Source organism: Macrotis lagotis, chromosome 8 (assembly GCF_037893015.1).
Source record: "Macrotis lagotis isolate mMagLag1 chromosome 8, bilby.v1.9.chrom.fasta, whole genome shotgun sequence".
NCBI classification, from domain to species: domain Eukaryota; kingdom Metazoa; phylum Chordata; class Mammalia; order Peramelemorphia; family Peramelidae; genus Macrotis; species Macrotis lagotis.
The window spans coordinates 139961745-139977623 of NC_133665.1; positions in this window are offsets into that span (position 1 = coordinate 139961745).

Here is a 15879-nt window from a genome sequence, read left to right on the forward strand (position 1 = left end):
AGGCTGGTGACTTAGCACAGCCCCCCCTCACTTAAATCTAATTCATGTGCTTGTCATGGCATCACCTCCCTGATGTCATAGTCTTCTTTGAAAATGAAAGACAAAACATTTGATGATGAGAACATCATGATGAGCCAACAACTGTGTGTTGTGACTGTCAAAAAAGGTTAATTTGATCTTAAGCTAGATTAAAAGAAATGTGACCACTCTACTGACTTCTGTTCCTGGTCAGCAAGGGCCCATTTTATAAAGGGTGCCAATGAGATTATAAGCAGAAGAATATGACCAAGATGAAGGGTCTAGGAATGACTGAGGGAAGGATGTGTGGACCTTAAAGAGAACTATACCAAGCAGAAGAAAGAACTGAATTTTCCTTTCAGTTCTGCTACTAACTAGCTATGTGACCTCAGGCAAATTGCTTCCATCAGCCAATAAATATTTATTTAACACCAACTATGTACTGATATAAATACAGGGAAAAAAGGCAATCTTTGCCCTTAATGAGTTTACAATATAATTGGAGAAGACAAACTAGGAAAGTGAAAAGTGATGGGGTGTTCAGTGGGGTACCCTGTGCCAGAGCATGATGGAGCCCAAAGGAGTGCAGTTAGATAAATAAATGAAGAGATACCTGGTTTGGACATCTTCCTTAAATGATATTTTGGGAGGAGCTCTCCATTCTGTCTTTCAATCAAAGGGGCAGAGAGTACTGATGAAATGTGGGTACCAGGGCTAGTGGCTTTCTGGGGGCATGATGAAGTCCAAAAAAGTGCAACTAAAGTGGGATATGAGGAACTGGCTGGTTTCATTCCCCTGCTTAAATGAAGTTTCTGGAAGAAGCTCTCTACCCTTCCGGGATCATTCCCTTTTACCTTCCCCCTGCCCCCCAGCTAGCCTCTTAAAAAGCTAGAATATGGGTAGAAATCAAGATGGGAGATAGTATGGTCCAATGGTTTTAGAGTCCAAGGACCTGAGTTCAAATCTTGCCTTTGATTTTGGACAAGTCACTTAGAAAGTAGAAAGAAGGGTTGCCAAGGCAGAGGGTGGTTCTGAGGTGTGTGCTTCAGGGCTAAGGGATCTTTCAGGATACAGAAGTTTCTGGGGCATGATGAATCCAGAAGAGGGCAGTTGGGGCTGTAAGGGGAGCCATATGAGTATAGATGCATCCCTTGTTACAATTAGAAAAATAAAATGGGAGACAGATGCTCTAGGGTGAAGAGGGGAAGGAGAAGGAAGGGAAAATTGAACTTCTTATTCTTATGCAGAGGATAAAGAGATTATGGGGAAAGTTAACTTATGTAAAGCAGAGCCAAAACTAGCTGAAACTTTCCTTCGGACAAATTCAGTTGGTAGTGGGGGAAGGAGACAAAACCCAGTCCCAGGAAGAACAGGAGGAAGCAGGAGAGCGGGGTAAAGATGGTAGTGAGAGTGGGTGCCAAATTAGGGAAGAGTCTCTATCTCAAGTGCAATTGTACCAGAAGAGGGCACCCAACATCTCCTAAGGAAATAGTGGCACCCCATACAGAAATTATGCCTCCTCCTCTCAGTGTCCTGAAGTCTGCTCTGTTCATCCTACACTAATTAAGGTCCTGGTATACAGGGTCAGTTTAGTACATAGCTTCCCATTTAGTCACTGGTTGTAGCACCAGAGATAATAGCACTGTAGAAAGTGATAGTTGAAAGACCTTATTTCTTTCTGCCACTTATTAGCTGTGTGGCCTTGCTCAAGTCATTTACCTCTCTGTGGTTCATTTTCTTCAACTATAAAATGGGAGGGTTGGACTAGATGACCTCTCAGGTTCTTCCCGTGCTGAGGTTCTAGGTTCTCAAGCCCCCATTTTGGATGCAACACAGTGGGTAGAGACCCAGGCCTGGAGTCAAAAAGATATGACTTCTAAGTCAGCCTCAAACAATTGCCAGCATCATTTTAAACATTAGCTGTGTGATTTTTGGGCAGGTCACTTACCCTTAAGTCCCATTTCCCCAGTTTTGTGTTTACATAACTGAGTTAGTTGTTTGTTTTTTAAATGATGTTCAATAATTCCCATTCCATTTTTGCTGCTGAAGTTTATCTTAAAGGACCATAGGCCCAGAGCTAGAAGGGCATCAAGTCTGATACCCTTATGGGAAGAAACTGAGATCCAAGGGACTTGCCTAACATCACACAGGTAGCATACATCAAAGGCAAGATTTGAGCTCAGATCCTTGAACTCCAAAAGTGGGAATAATAACAGGACCTACCTCACACAGTTGTTGTGAATCTCAAATCAGATATGTTTAAAGCACTTTGGTAAAGAAGGTCAATCCATTAAATTGAGCTTCAGGCCTAAAATCAGGAGGACCTGACTTTAAATGTGACCCCAGACTCTTACTAACCCTGTGACCCTGGGCAAAGCACTTAAATCTGTTTACCTCTGTTTCTTCATCTGTAAAATGACCTGGAGAAGGAAATGGCAAACCTCTCTGGTATATTTGCCAGGAAAACCCTAAATGGGGTCACTGAGAGTCAGTGACTGAAAAATGACATCAACCAAAATAACAAAATTACTATATAAATACTAATTCCCTTCCCTCCTTCTTTTACCTCCATCTAGTTCTACCATTTCATGTCCTAAGATCTCTTACAGCTATGGGGACCTGGATTCAAATTCCACTTAAGACATATTAATTGAACATACTAGGCAAGTGCTATCAGCACTGTGGACCTCAGTTTATTCATCTTCAAAATGAGCTGTAAAATGTAATAATGGACTTGATCACTTTTTTTTTTAGTTTTTGCAGGGCAATGGAGTTAAGTGGCTTACCCAAGGCCACACAGCCAGCTAATTATTAAGTGATTGAGGTAATTAAGTGGCTGAGGTTGGATTTGAACTCAGGTACTCCTGACTCGAGGGCTGGTGCTTTATTCACTGCACCACCTAGCCGCCCCGACTTGATCACCTCTAAAGTCTCTCTTCTAGCTCTAAATCTAACAATCTATGACTCTATGTTCTATGGTAAGCTGGTTTTGCAGTTCAAAGCTGGTCCTTCAATCTAAGGAAGTCACTTTCCTTCTCTCAGGCTCAATTTTCTCATCTGTGAAATGGAAATCTCACAGAATTGTGTGAATCAACATAAATTGCTTCGTAAATTTTTTTGCAAAAATATTTTGCAAACTGTAAATATTTTGCAAACTGTTTATACATCTGTGTAAACATATATATATATATATATATATATATAATATGTTAGCTAACTAATACATGTAAAATGTTTTACAGGCCTCTGAACGTTATTAGTTAGCTATTATTATCATTGTAAAATCTCTTCTAATTTTAACATTCTTGTAATACAATTTATTATAAATTGGAAAATTATCAACAAACATGAAAATTTCCACATATAAAAACCAGAAAAAAGAGGATTGTATCTGGAACCATGAATATATATATATGTATATATACATATATACATATATATATATTTAACATAGTACTATTAGTCTGTCTCTGACTTTCTTATGCTGACTTTTGTATATTTTAAAATGTCTTATTGATATTATTTCCTTTTTTAAAAAATAAAGTTTATTGCTATCTCTTAGTTTTTACATCACCAGAATTTCTCCCAAATTTTCTTCCACTTCCACCTGCCAAAGAACCGAAAAAGGAAGAGTCAAAAAAAAATCTGTAAAAATCAATCAATCCATCAAAATAAGTTTTTAAATTTATAAAATGTAACACATCTGTGGACTTGCAAAGAGTTGGAATATCTTCTTAGGTATCTTCTTAGGAACCATGCTTGCTCTTCATAATGTTGTAAAATTCACTTTTGATTGTTCTTTCCGATTATATTTTTGTGACCTTTGTGTATACCATTTTCTTGACTGTTTACTTCACTCTGCCTCAATTCACATAGATCTTTCTATGTTTCTCTATATTTTTTCATTACATATATAATTTCTTGTGGTACAGTAACATTATATTTACATACCACAATGACAAATAACCATAGTCATTTCTCAACTGGTAGGCATTTAATTTGTTTACAATTATTTCCTACCACAAAAGGTGCTGCTATAATTATTTTGGTGGATATAGGGATTTTTTCCCTTCTCAATGACCTCCTTGAAGGTATAAGCCTAGTACTGAAATCTCTAGATCAAAGGGCATGAACATTTTAGTAAATTTATTTGCATAATTATAAATTATTTCTCAAAATAGCTGAACTGATTTATGGCTCCATCAACATCACACCAGTGTGTTGTATCTTTCCACCACCCCCTAATATCAACTAGTGTCATCTTTGTCAGTTTTCAGGGTAGAAGGTAAAACCTCAGGGTGATTTGTATTTCTCTTATTATTAGTGATTTGGAGCATTCTTTCCTATAGTTATAAAGGGTTTGCAACATGTCTGAGAATTGGCTTGTTTAAATATACAGAACTAACAGATTGTCTTCTGTGGGGGGTGAGGGGGAGGGAAGCAAGATTAGGGGAAAAATTGTGAAACTCAAAATAAATAAAAGTTTTCTTAAAAAAAAGAATTCACCATTAATTACTGGGGAATGCCAACTTATTCTTCTCAAGTTCTACTTTCTGCAAGAGATCTTTCCTAGTTCCCTAGCTCCTAAGACCTTCCAACTTATTCACTTGTTGTACCCTCCATTAGGATGTAAGCTCCCTAAGGGTTTTCTTCCGTGTCCCCCAGATTATAATATTCTATGTTCTAAGGTCTGTTCTAGGTTTCCCATTTTCTAAATCTATGATTTTGTTTGCCCAGTTATTGGGAATGGGCAAAAGGGTTGGCCTTAAATATATTCAGATATAGGCAATCATGCTCCCCCTCCCCCAATATGCATGTCCACCTGTCATACTGTATACTGGTCCATATATGGGTTGTTTTTGTTTTTGATTTTAGGTTTTTTTGCAACGAAATGGGGTTGAGTGGTTTGCCCAAGGCCACACAGCTAGGTAATTATTGTCTGAGGTCGGATTTGAACTCAGGTCCTCCTGACTCCAGGGCCTGTGCTCTATCCACTGCCCCACGTAGCCACCCCCATATTTGGGTTGTTTATAGAGATGTTTCCTTTCCCTGCTTGCCTCCCTGTTCTGGAGGACAAGTTGGTCATATTATTATGAATGCTGAGACCTTAACAAGTAGAAGAGATAAAGGAAGCAGCCTATACATAGACGGATGAGCAAGATTTTGCCTACAACTGGTCCAGACATGTCTCAAGAGAGAAGAGCCCAGGGTCTCCTCAGAGTCATGGGATTGGACCAGTAAGGTTGGGGGTGTGTGGAGCAGATTCAATCACCCTTCTCTGTCTTGAAAGAAGTCAGGGAAAATCCTTTATCCTTTTTGTTCCACTGATTAAAAAAGTGGGAATTTTTGAAAGTGACTTGTACCAGTGAACTAAAAGGGGGGGGGGGACCAAAATGATAATAAAAGCATAGTTTGTAGAATGTGTTTTTCTGCTTTTAACTGCCACAGGTTTGTGAAGTTCCTTGTTCCCCGTTGTTTAAATTCTGTGTGGAAGACCTTATTCCCAAGATAGCCCCTTCTTAGAACTTCAGATCCCCCCTTTTATGGAGGTGAAAGAATAGAGTAGGAGTGTGATCATGTTCCCCAGGCCGATGGGATAAAAGACCAATGAGTCACTTCACTCCAACTGCCATGGATTTTTCTGCTCCTCTAGTGGTAGCCAGGTGGCACAATAGATACAGAAAGACACAGCTGAGTTTATATTCAGCCTTGGACACCTATAAGCTGTGTGATCCTGGACAAGTCACTTTAACCCTCTTTGCCTCAGTTGTTCCTCTTTAAAATGAACTGGAGAAGCAAATGACAAACCACTTTGCCAAGAAAATTCCAGATGGGGTCATAAAGAGTTGGACATGATTGAAATGACTGAAGAACAAGTCCTTCAGGCCTTGTAGGTCCTTGGGAGGCTCTGGGAGAGTTCATGTCAAGATGGAGCCTGAAACTTAGAAGGTACCAACTCTGGAGAGACAAGAAAAGCTCTTTTAATGAATTCCAAACCAGCACCCAGAAGATGGTGAGAGGGACAATTGGATCTCAGAAGGCAACTTCCAAGAGTTGAGGAAGAAGGGAAGATAGGTCTCATTAGGATTTTATGGATTTTTGTTTGAATATTTGGGTCTTTTCTTTTACTTATTTATTTGAATGATTTCCTCTCAAATACTCCCTTCCTATTACAGTAGCAAGATATAATGAAATATAACATAAAATATAATGCAATATAATATAATATAGTATGGTATAAAATTATTTCTTACATTTTTTATGATACTTTCTAGAAGACACATGATGCTTCAAATCCCAGCTATCCCTTTGACCTTAGGCAAATTACTTAGACACAGCGAGGTAAGCCACTGAGGCAGGCTGTGGACTTGGTCCTTCCTGACTCCAATCTCCCAATAAATGCTGATTCAGCTTTAGCCTGCCGTGAGGGGAAGCCCACTTCCTCAGGAAGATGGGTCCAATTTAAGGATATTGGTAGACATATGGAGGACAGTTTTCCTTATGAGGAGCTGGTTTGTCTTTCAAACTCTTCCATGAGTTGCACCTTCTGGAGCCAAGCTGAATCAATATGATTCCTCTTAATTTCATCTTCACACATGGTGTTGTTTTGTTTTTGTTTTTGTTTTTGAAAGGCAATGGAGTTAAGTTATTTTCCCAAGGTCACACAGCTAAGTGTCTGAGGTCAAATTTGAACTCAGGTCCTCCTGACTCCAGGGCTGGTGCACTATCCACTGTGCCACCTTGCTTCCCCAACACATGGTGTTATGATGCTCCCTCTATAGATGAGAAAGCTGAGGCCCAGATGGGTTCAGATCCTATCCAATGAAGTCACCTGGGTAGTAGGTTGGGCAGAATACTTGGCTCAGCCCAGGTCTCCTGATTGCCAACTGGCCAACATTCATTCCACTAAATAGAACAGATTTTTTTCCTATTTTACTGCAGATAGAATCTATAGAACATTGTGTATGGTGAATTGGATGCTGGTCTTGGGGTCAGGAAGTCTGAGATTTAAATTCTTCCTCAAACAGAATTGTACTCCTTGCTCTCCCACTGGAATATATAAAGAGACAAACCACGTAACCTATCTCTCTGCTTCAGAGTCCTCATCTCTAACATGGATGATGTCTAGATCTCCTATCCCAGGGTCCTGTGATCCAATTTACTAGCTGGGCAAGTTATTTAATTTCTCTCAGCCTCAGTTTCCTAATCTGTAAAATGGGGTTAATAATACCTGTAGCAATTACCCCACAGGCTGGGAGGGTCTAATGAGGTAATGTACATAGTGTACTTTGTAAACCTTAAAAGCATTCCATAAAATGTCAGCCGGTGTTATTATTAATACATTATAACCAAACAGCCCCATAAAACTGTGAAGCTTCTACTTAAACATCCTGTTGTGCCTCCTGAGCTAACTGCCCCAGAACAGTATTTTGCTTACCTTGGGGTTTTGCTAAACCAATTAAGGACATGAAGAAGGTATGTTTTGTTGAGTTGTACTTTCTTACCAAGTAAAACTATTTATTATCTCATGTAAACTCCTCTGTGACTTGTCCAGGGGGGCATACCAGGTGAGTAACTCCCATTTACATCTAGAACCATTCTGCTCAGGAAGAAGAAGTTGGGAACCACGGAGTGGCTTATCTTTCCTATGCTTCCCTGATTCTGGATGGATAATCTCATTGATGAGGGCATTCCCTACAATGGAGCAGTTCTCCCAATACATGTGGACTTCTCATGGGGTTTTTGTTGATGTCTTCCCAGAAAACCTTTCTGTCAGAGGTTCCTTTTTTTTTAATAAAAAATGTGATGACCTTAGGAATAAGAGGAACTAGGTTCAGCTTCATGATTTACCAGTCTAGTGTCTTCCCTCTGATGATTACCTCCAAACTATTCTCTTATTTTTACTTAGTTGTTTGCATATTATCTTTACTATCTGGCCATCTCCAGTCGTCCTGATGCCTATCTGGCTACTGGACCCAGATGACTCCAGAGGAGAAAGTGAGGCTGGGGACTTAGCACAACCCCCCTTACTCCAATCCAATTCATGTGCTTGCCATGGCATCACCTCCCTGATGTCATTCTTCTTCAAGAATGAAGGACAAAAACAACAGTAATATCTTCCCCATCAGACTATGAACTCCTTTGAGCTTTTCTTTGAAACTTCATCACTTAACACAATGCCTGTTACAAAATAATACTTAAAAACTGTCTATTACTTACTGTATGTAGGACCTTGGACAAGTGACTTAACCTCCCTAGATCTCAACTTTCTTATCTGGAAAATGAGAATTTGACTGTGATCTCCAAGGTCCCTTCTAGCTATATAAATTTCTCAACCAACTGTTCAACAAATATTTATTTTTTAAATTTTTAAAAAATTAAAAAAATTTTTTCCCCAGCTACATGCAAAAACAAGTTTCAACATTTACTTCCAAAACCTTGAGTTTCAAATTCTGGTCCTCATTGAGAAAGCAAGTAACTTGGTGTAGGTTAAAAATATGTAGTCATGGGGTAGCTAGGTGGCATGGTGGATAGAGCACTGGCCCTGGAGTCAGGAGGATCTGAGTTTAAATCTGACCTCATCTACTTACTACTAGTTGTGTGACCTTGGGCAAGTCACTTAACCCCATTGCCTTGCAAAAGCAAAATAAGAATAAAAAAATAAAAATGTACAGTCTTGAAAAAACATTACTACAATAATCATGTTGTAAAAGTAAACATACCCATTACCCCCCCCACCCCATACACACACACACACACACACACACACACACACACACACACACACACACGAGATGTGAAACAAAAAAAAACATGCTTCAGTCTGTATTCAGATACCATCAGCTCTGTCTTTGGGATGGATAGTATTCTTTCTCACAAGTCCTTCAGGACCCTTCTCAAGTACAGGGTCACAGCATTGCTGAGAAAAAGTAGGTCATTCCCAACTGATCATCCTGCAATATTGCTGTTACTGTGTATATAAGGTACATTTCTCATTGCATCTGCTCCTGTAAGTTTTTTATGGAGAGCATCATTCAGCAAACATTTCTTAAATACTATTTTCCACCAGACTTTTTTTTTTAAAACTGAATCTGTAACTTCAAGGATTGGAAATTCTCAGTGAAGTGCTCCATCTACCAATGTTGGCTAGCACCTTCCTTGCAATTCAGCGACATACCTGGGTCCCAGAGACATTAGGTGATTTGCCTGGGGTCACAGAATGCAGTATGTGGGAGAGTTAAGTCAGAATTGATCCTAAGTTTTCCTAACTCCCTAATTCTGTCCAGTGGATCATGCTGCTAGGTATAAAATAATAATGTTTGTCCTTCTTTTTCAAAAAAGACCACAGCATCAGGAAGGCAATGCTATAATGACAAGCACACAAATTAGATTTGAGTGAGGGGGGTGTTGTACTAAGTCTTACTTTCTCTTCCAGAGTCGTCTGGGTCCACTGGCCTTATGTAGATCAGGACAACTGGAGATGGTCTTAGATGTGAGGCAATCAGGGTTAAGTGACTTGTCCAAGGTCACACAGCTGATAAGTGACAAGTGTCTGAGACTGGATTTGAACTCCCATCCTTCTAACTCCAAGGCCAGCTCTCTCCACTGCACCACCTAGCTGCCCTTTAGGGATAAAAAAGACAAAAGTGAAATCACCATTGCATTCAAGGAGATGATTTTCTCTAGGATCATACCACAGATGTATATGTAAAAAAAAAAAAGGCAAAAGATAGTTTTGGTAGGGTTGGCACCAGCATCTATTTGGGGAAAAAGACCCTCAAATAGCAAGTAGTGGTTTCATTGAGGGTTTTTTTTTAGTTGTTTTTTTTTTTGCAAGGCAAACAGGGTTAAAGTGGCTTGCCCAAGACCACACAGCTAGGTAATTATTAAGTGTTTGAGGCCAGATTTGAACTCAGGTACTCCTGACTCCAGGGCTGGTGCTTTATCCACTGTACCACCTAGCCGCCCAGTTTCATTGAGTTTTGAAGGAAGAGAGGGATTGGTTTATAAAAGGCAGAAGGAAGGAAGGAAAAGCATTCCAGGCCAAGAGATAAGCTTGAGTAAAGGTATGGAGACTGGGGATTACTATAAGGCAAGTAGGCAGGTTTGGCTGTCCTATACAGAGTGCAAAGCGAAGTAAGAGGTCATGTTTGGAAAGGTCAGACTGTGAAGTTAATTTTTTAACTTCTCTCTCGTTTTTAAATCATTCATTTAACAAATATCAGCAAACAAAAGCATTTCACTATGCAAAGAAAAACAGAGAAGAGTTTGGATTTCTTTGATTCTCAATCAAATAGTATTACTAGAGGACAACTGGTGATCAAAGTTGGATCTTTGGGTCAGGGAGGAGTTTGAGCTCATGGAAAACAGTGAACAATTTTCTAAATATATATATTTCTAGACTGAGTAAAATTTAAGCATTATTCTGCCATCTACTGTCAATAGGAGGCAACTGTAATTTTCTATTGTTCATATAAATTAATAGATTATAGAATTTCATAGCATATTAACCAGAGTTGCAGGAGATCTATGAGACCATTTAATACAACCTTACCTTTGTGTAAATGAAGAAATACTCAAGGATTAACTTTCTCAAGTATAGGAAGATGCCCTCTCTGTCTTTCCCTCAATTCTTCTCTCCTCTTTGATTCTATTATTGCCTAAATGGAGTAGGGGATGGGAAAGAAGACCTATGGAATTAAAATCATATCTGGGGCATACCTACTCACCCCTAGGATCACAGACTTTAGAACTGGGAGGGATTTTTCAGTCTGATTTCACAGAGAGGTTATGTAACTTGCCCAAGGTCATATAGGCAGAAAAGCTAGGATCTGAACTCTGGTCTCAGTCTTCTGATTTGAAATTCAATTAATTAATTAATTAAAAATAAATAAATGAATAAATAAGCTATTTCTGTTTCATACCACATGACCTCTTGCTTGCCCCAAACCCACCAGAAATCTCAAAAATAATATCATGATTTGAACAGAGTCCAAATTCCACAACTAAACACCTGGAGGAAGAGTCAGGGACCTGAGAAAACTTACAGAAATGATTAAAAATTGGAATCCAGGAGGCATATACTCATTACACAGAAATCTTAGGATTTAGAGCTGAGAGGGGCCTTAGAGCATAGAATATTAGAGCAGGGAGGGCCCTTAGAACACAGATGGCTAGGGCTCCAGAGAACTTAGAATGCAATGGTTGGAAGGGATTTGAGAGCTTCTCCAGTTCCATCAATTCTTTTTAATAGAAAAGGAAACTGAGTCCTAAAGAAGGGATTGGAATTTGAATTCAGATCCTTGAATTCCACATCCAATCTCCATCTCTCCCCACAACTTTTAGTCTCTTCTCATCATTCATTCTCCCTTGCTATGAAAACTCTGGTTCTCTATGCTAGGAAATAGGGAATGGGTCGGGCTAGTTGATGACATTAGCAACTTGGGCTTTAGACTGGTGTTCATAGTGGGCATCCATTTCATACTATCTACCCATTATCCTCCAGGACTTCTTCTCTCCCTCCACAGGTTCCACAGGGAGTGAACTCAAGCCTCCTGCCTTCCAGGCTGCTGCTGTTTCTTCTCCACCAGGCCATCTTTGCCTTTGGACACAGGTGGGGCCAGCAAAGGGTAGCCCAACTACATTGCCAAGCTTGAGTCACTGGGCCTCAGTCCAGAACTGGTTAAATCACCTAGGCTGGGGTGGCTCAGCTTGTTTTCATCTCTGATCAGGATGTGGATCCTGCCTTTCCTAAAAGTCTAAGGGACTGCAAATGCAAAGGTCTCCCAACTGACCTCCCCGGGTCAGTCTTCTCTCTTGACTTCATCCTCTCCACAGCTACCAGATGAATATTTCTAAAGCACAGCTTCCCTGGATGCCTATTGCCTGCAGTAGAAAATCCTAACTCACTTGTTGAGTATTTAAACCCTTCACCATCTGACACTGACCTATATTTCCAGACTGATTGCATACTTCCCCATACACAACATTCCATCTCTTGCCTCTCTATCCCTTCCAGAATCAGCCCAAATGCCCTTAAAGAGGTTTTTCTTGACTTCTTGACTTGTTATTAAATTCTTCCTCCCTCTCCCATTCTCCCTAAGAAATCACTGGGTATTTATTTTGTTTCTCTCCTGTATGAACTCATCCGTGACTCGGTCATATCCCAATTTAGCTCATATCCAGCCTCCATTCCTAGTGTCCCGTGCCTGGAAAATATTCTTTCCTCATGTCTGTCTCTTTTGGAATATCCAGGTAATTGAAGGCACAGCTTTAAAAGAAGGGCTTTCTTGTTTCCACCCCCAATTAATAATAATAATAATAATAATAACAATAGCAACAGGCACTGTGCTGAGAACTTTCTAATCACTGTTTCTTTGGATCCTTATGACAACCCTGCAAAGTAGGTGCTTTTTATTCTCATTTTGCAGATAAGGAAACTAAGGCTAGCAAATTCATAATGTGCTTTCCCCTCTTGAAATTGCTTTGTATAAATTTGTATCTAAATGGGCAGGATGGTGAGCTGACCTCAGACTGAGGAAAACCTGATTGCAAATCCCAGTCCTGAAATATTTAGGCTGGCAAATTACTTAACCCTTAAGTGCCCTCGGCCAGTGGTATAAAACTCAAATAGAAATGGGAGCCGCTAAACCCAACAGAAGAATTCCTACTGCATATTGGCTTAAAAAAGCACATGTTAACATTATCTAGGGTCAATTGTAGTTTTTTTAATTTCGTTAAATATTTTGCAATTATACTTTAACCTGCTTGGGTTTGTCATCTGCTTGCCTTGGTTTTCTAAACTGTAAAATGGGAACAATAATAGCACCTACCTCCTGATTTTTGACATCTCTGTTCTAGGTAGTTATCCTTAGAATATATATATATATATATATATATATATATATATATATATGTATATATGAATATATACACATCTATAATATGTATTTATATAGCTATATACACATCTATAATATGTATTTATATAGCTATACACACATGCAATATGTTATAGATATAGGAATATATCATACAATATCAGATATAAATAGATACATACACATAAATATGCTATAGATAGGAATATAGATATGTACATATATATTATTTATGCAGGTATGCATACATACACACATACATGCTAACATATATCCCTGGGTAAAGGTAGTTTCCTTTCTGGGATCTCCTTACACTGATTATTCTTTATTTAAAGTTTATTCCTACAGAAGACTATAACCTCCTTGAGAACAAAGACTATTTGCTTTTTGTATTTGTAGTTGTAGTAGCTATCACAATGCCTTACAGAATTAATTAATACATGTTTGTTGATGAATCAAATTGAATTGTGCTCAGGAAACTTTTTAAGTCAATGAAGTTTGTCTTGAATATTCTTTCAACATGTTTCTATGCCATACTGAAGGTTGGTGCCTCCATCTTGCTCTCCTCAGTTAGTCAATCCAAATTGTATGTATAGACTCGAGCCACTCAAGTATCTGTCATATTAATCAATCAAAACTCTGCTAGCTAAACTGGAGATACAAAAAGAAGTGAAAATCAATTCCTGTTTTTAAGGGATTTGTTTATTTTTTAAAGGAATTTATAAGCAAATTTCCCTAGGGTGACAACCTTAACCCTTTTGTGCCCTAACTCTATTTGGCCGTCTTGTCAAGACTATTTTTAAATACACAAGATAAAGTGCATGGGATTACAAAGGAAATCAATTATATTGAAATATACTTATCAAAATTTTTGTTTTAAATGTTTAAACCCTAGCCCTAGGGGTTTCCCAAGCTCCACAGAGTTATAATAATAAGAATAATTGTAGGGTACAATAACAACAATTATTATTTTATTTTTCAATTGTATAGTGCTTTTAATTCTTCCGAAGCACTCTGATATCCATTGTGTCATTGTGTTAACTCTCACAAACCTCCCTATATGGTAGAAAGGGCAAGAGTTATTAGCTTCATTTTTGCAGATGAGAAAATTGAGGTTGAGGGACATGAAATGAGCTTTGCCCAAGGTCACACAGCTAAGTAGGGGCAGAGCCGGGACTGGAATCCATATCTTCTCATTGTAAACCTAGACTGCCCTGGGGAGTTTAGGGCACCATTCACATTCTCTTGCATCTAGGTCAATGCCTTTCCTTTCCAGACTTCAGCACATCTGGGTGTACTCAGCTTTTGTCTTAATTATAAAGGTGCTCTAATTAAAGTATTTTCTTTAATTACAGAGAACATTATTTTCTGCCAAGATGACTTTCCAAAGTGTGTTTACTTCTGAAAACAACTCTTAGTTGTACCCCACGATCCCAATAGAATATGTCCAAAAACCAAGCTCATCAAGTTTCCTTCCAAACCAATCTCTTTTTATTTTATTTGTCAACAGCATCTCCCCCCCCCCCCCCGCCCCATTTTCTCTGTCACTCAAGGCTTGAAAATTTTGTTTTATTTTTACCCCTCCCTATCCTTCATCAACCAATCAGTCATCGAGACCTATGGGTTCTTCCTCTTCATTGTATCTGGCATCTATTCCTTCTTCTGTAGCCTCCATGCCTCCGCCCTAGCCCAAGTTGTCATCACTTCACACCTGTATTTCTGCATGTCTTCTAACTGCTCTCCCTACCTCCTGTCTTATCTTCCTGAAACACTGCTCACCCTCCATTATCTTTTAAATCAGTCCAAACCATTAAGCTCAGCATTTAAGAACCTCTGCAGCCTAAGTCTTGACCATTACTTTGTCTTTATTTTCTACAAGAATTCTCTGTATCAATCATTCCTGTAGCTTCTCCTTTCTTCTACTTTTCACTAAAAATACATACTATGTTCATGTCTGCTTCTAGGTCTTTGCTCCTTCATCCTTCCCCTAAATGTCCTATTCTGCTCATCCCTAATTTCCCTATCCATCAGTATCTATTCTTTGTTCCACCTCTTCCATGAATTGCTTCCTTCCAACTAACATTGATTGATTTGATTTTTGTCACCTTCTACATTCTAGTGGAAAGATGGTGAATTTGGAGCCAGAAGTAAAACTGTACTCTGACCTTCCTTGCCCTTGTGACCTTGGGGAAGTCATTCTCCTTTCGTGGGCCTCAATTTTGTTCTCTATAACAGAGGTTTGACCAGGAGATCAGCCTCTAGGTTTCTTTTGGCACTCAAAATCTTGGAGAAACCTGTTGATTTTGACCTCTAATCCTTTCTTCCATTTAGTTGGTTTAAAATGTTCTCCCTCTCTAATGTTGAAGAGTATCATATTCATGTTTCTTCCAGTTTTTTAAGTAATTTTTAAAAGTCAATTCACTGATACAATTAAAGTCTAATGTGGTATGTGGTTTGAGGTATTGATCCAAATAATTTCCTTTTCCCTGAAGTTTTTACTGAATAATGATTCTTTTCCCCAGTACTTTTTAAGGAAGGGTTGATCAAACACAAACCTTTCATATATACATTTGGCTCAAACTCTGGGTTCTTTATTTTGTTCCATTGATTTCTTTTTCTATTCTTTTTTTTTCCTCTTCCTAGAACCAGAAAGTTTTCCTAACCATTTCTCTAGGGCTTATCCATCTTATTTGCCTCCCCTCCATGCACATATACATTTCTTTATATTTTTTCCCATCTACTTTTTCTCATGTGTTTTGTTATTATTTTACTTAATTCTATGAAATAGCTTATTGGCAAATTTATTGGTATTTTGCAAAATCTGGAATTTAGGAAATATTGATGTTTTGAAAATATTTGTCTGTGTAGTGGTGAGGAAGGGGTAGCCCTCCATTTATTCATTTTTTTCCCTTCTGAATTATAATGACCAAATTCTGACTCGTCTGAGAAGAACTGAGAAAACCTACCTCTTTCCCTTTTT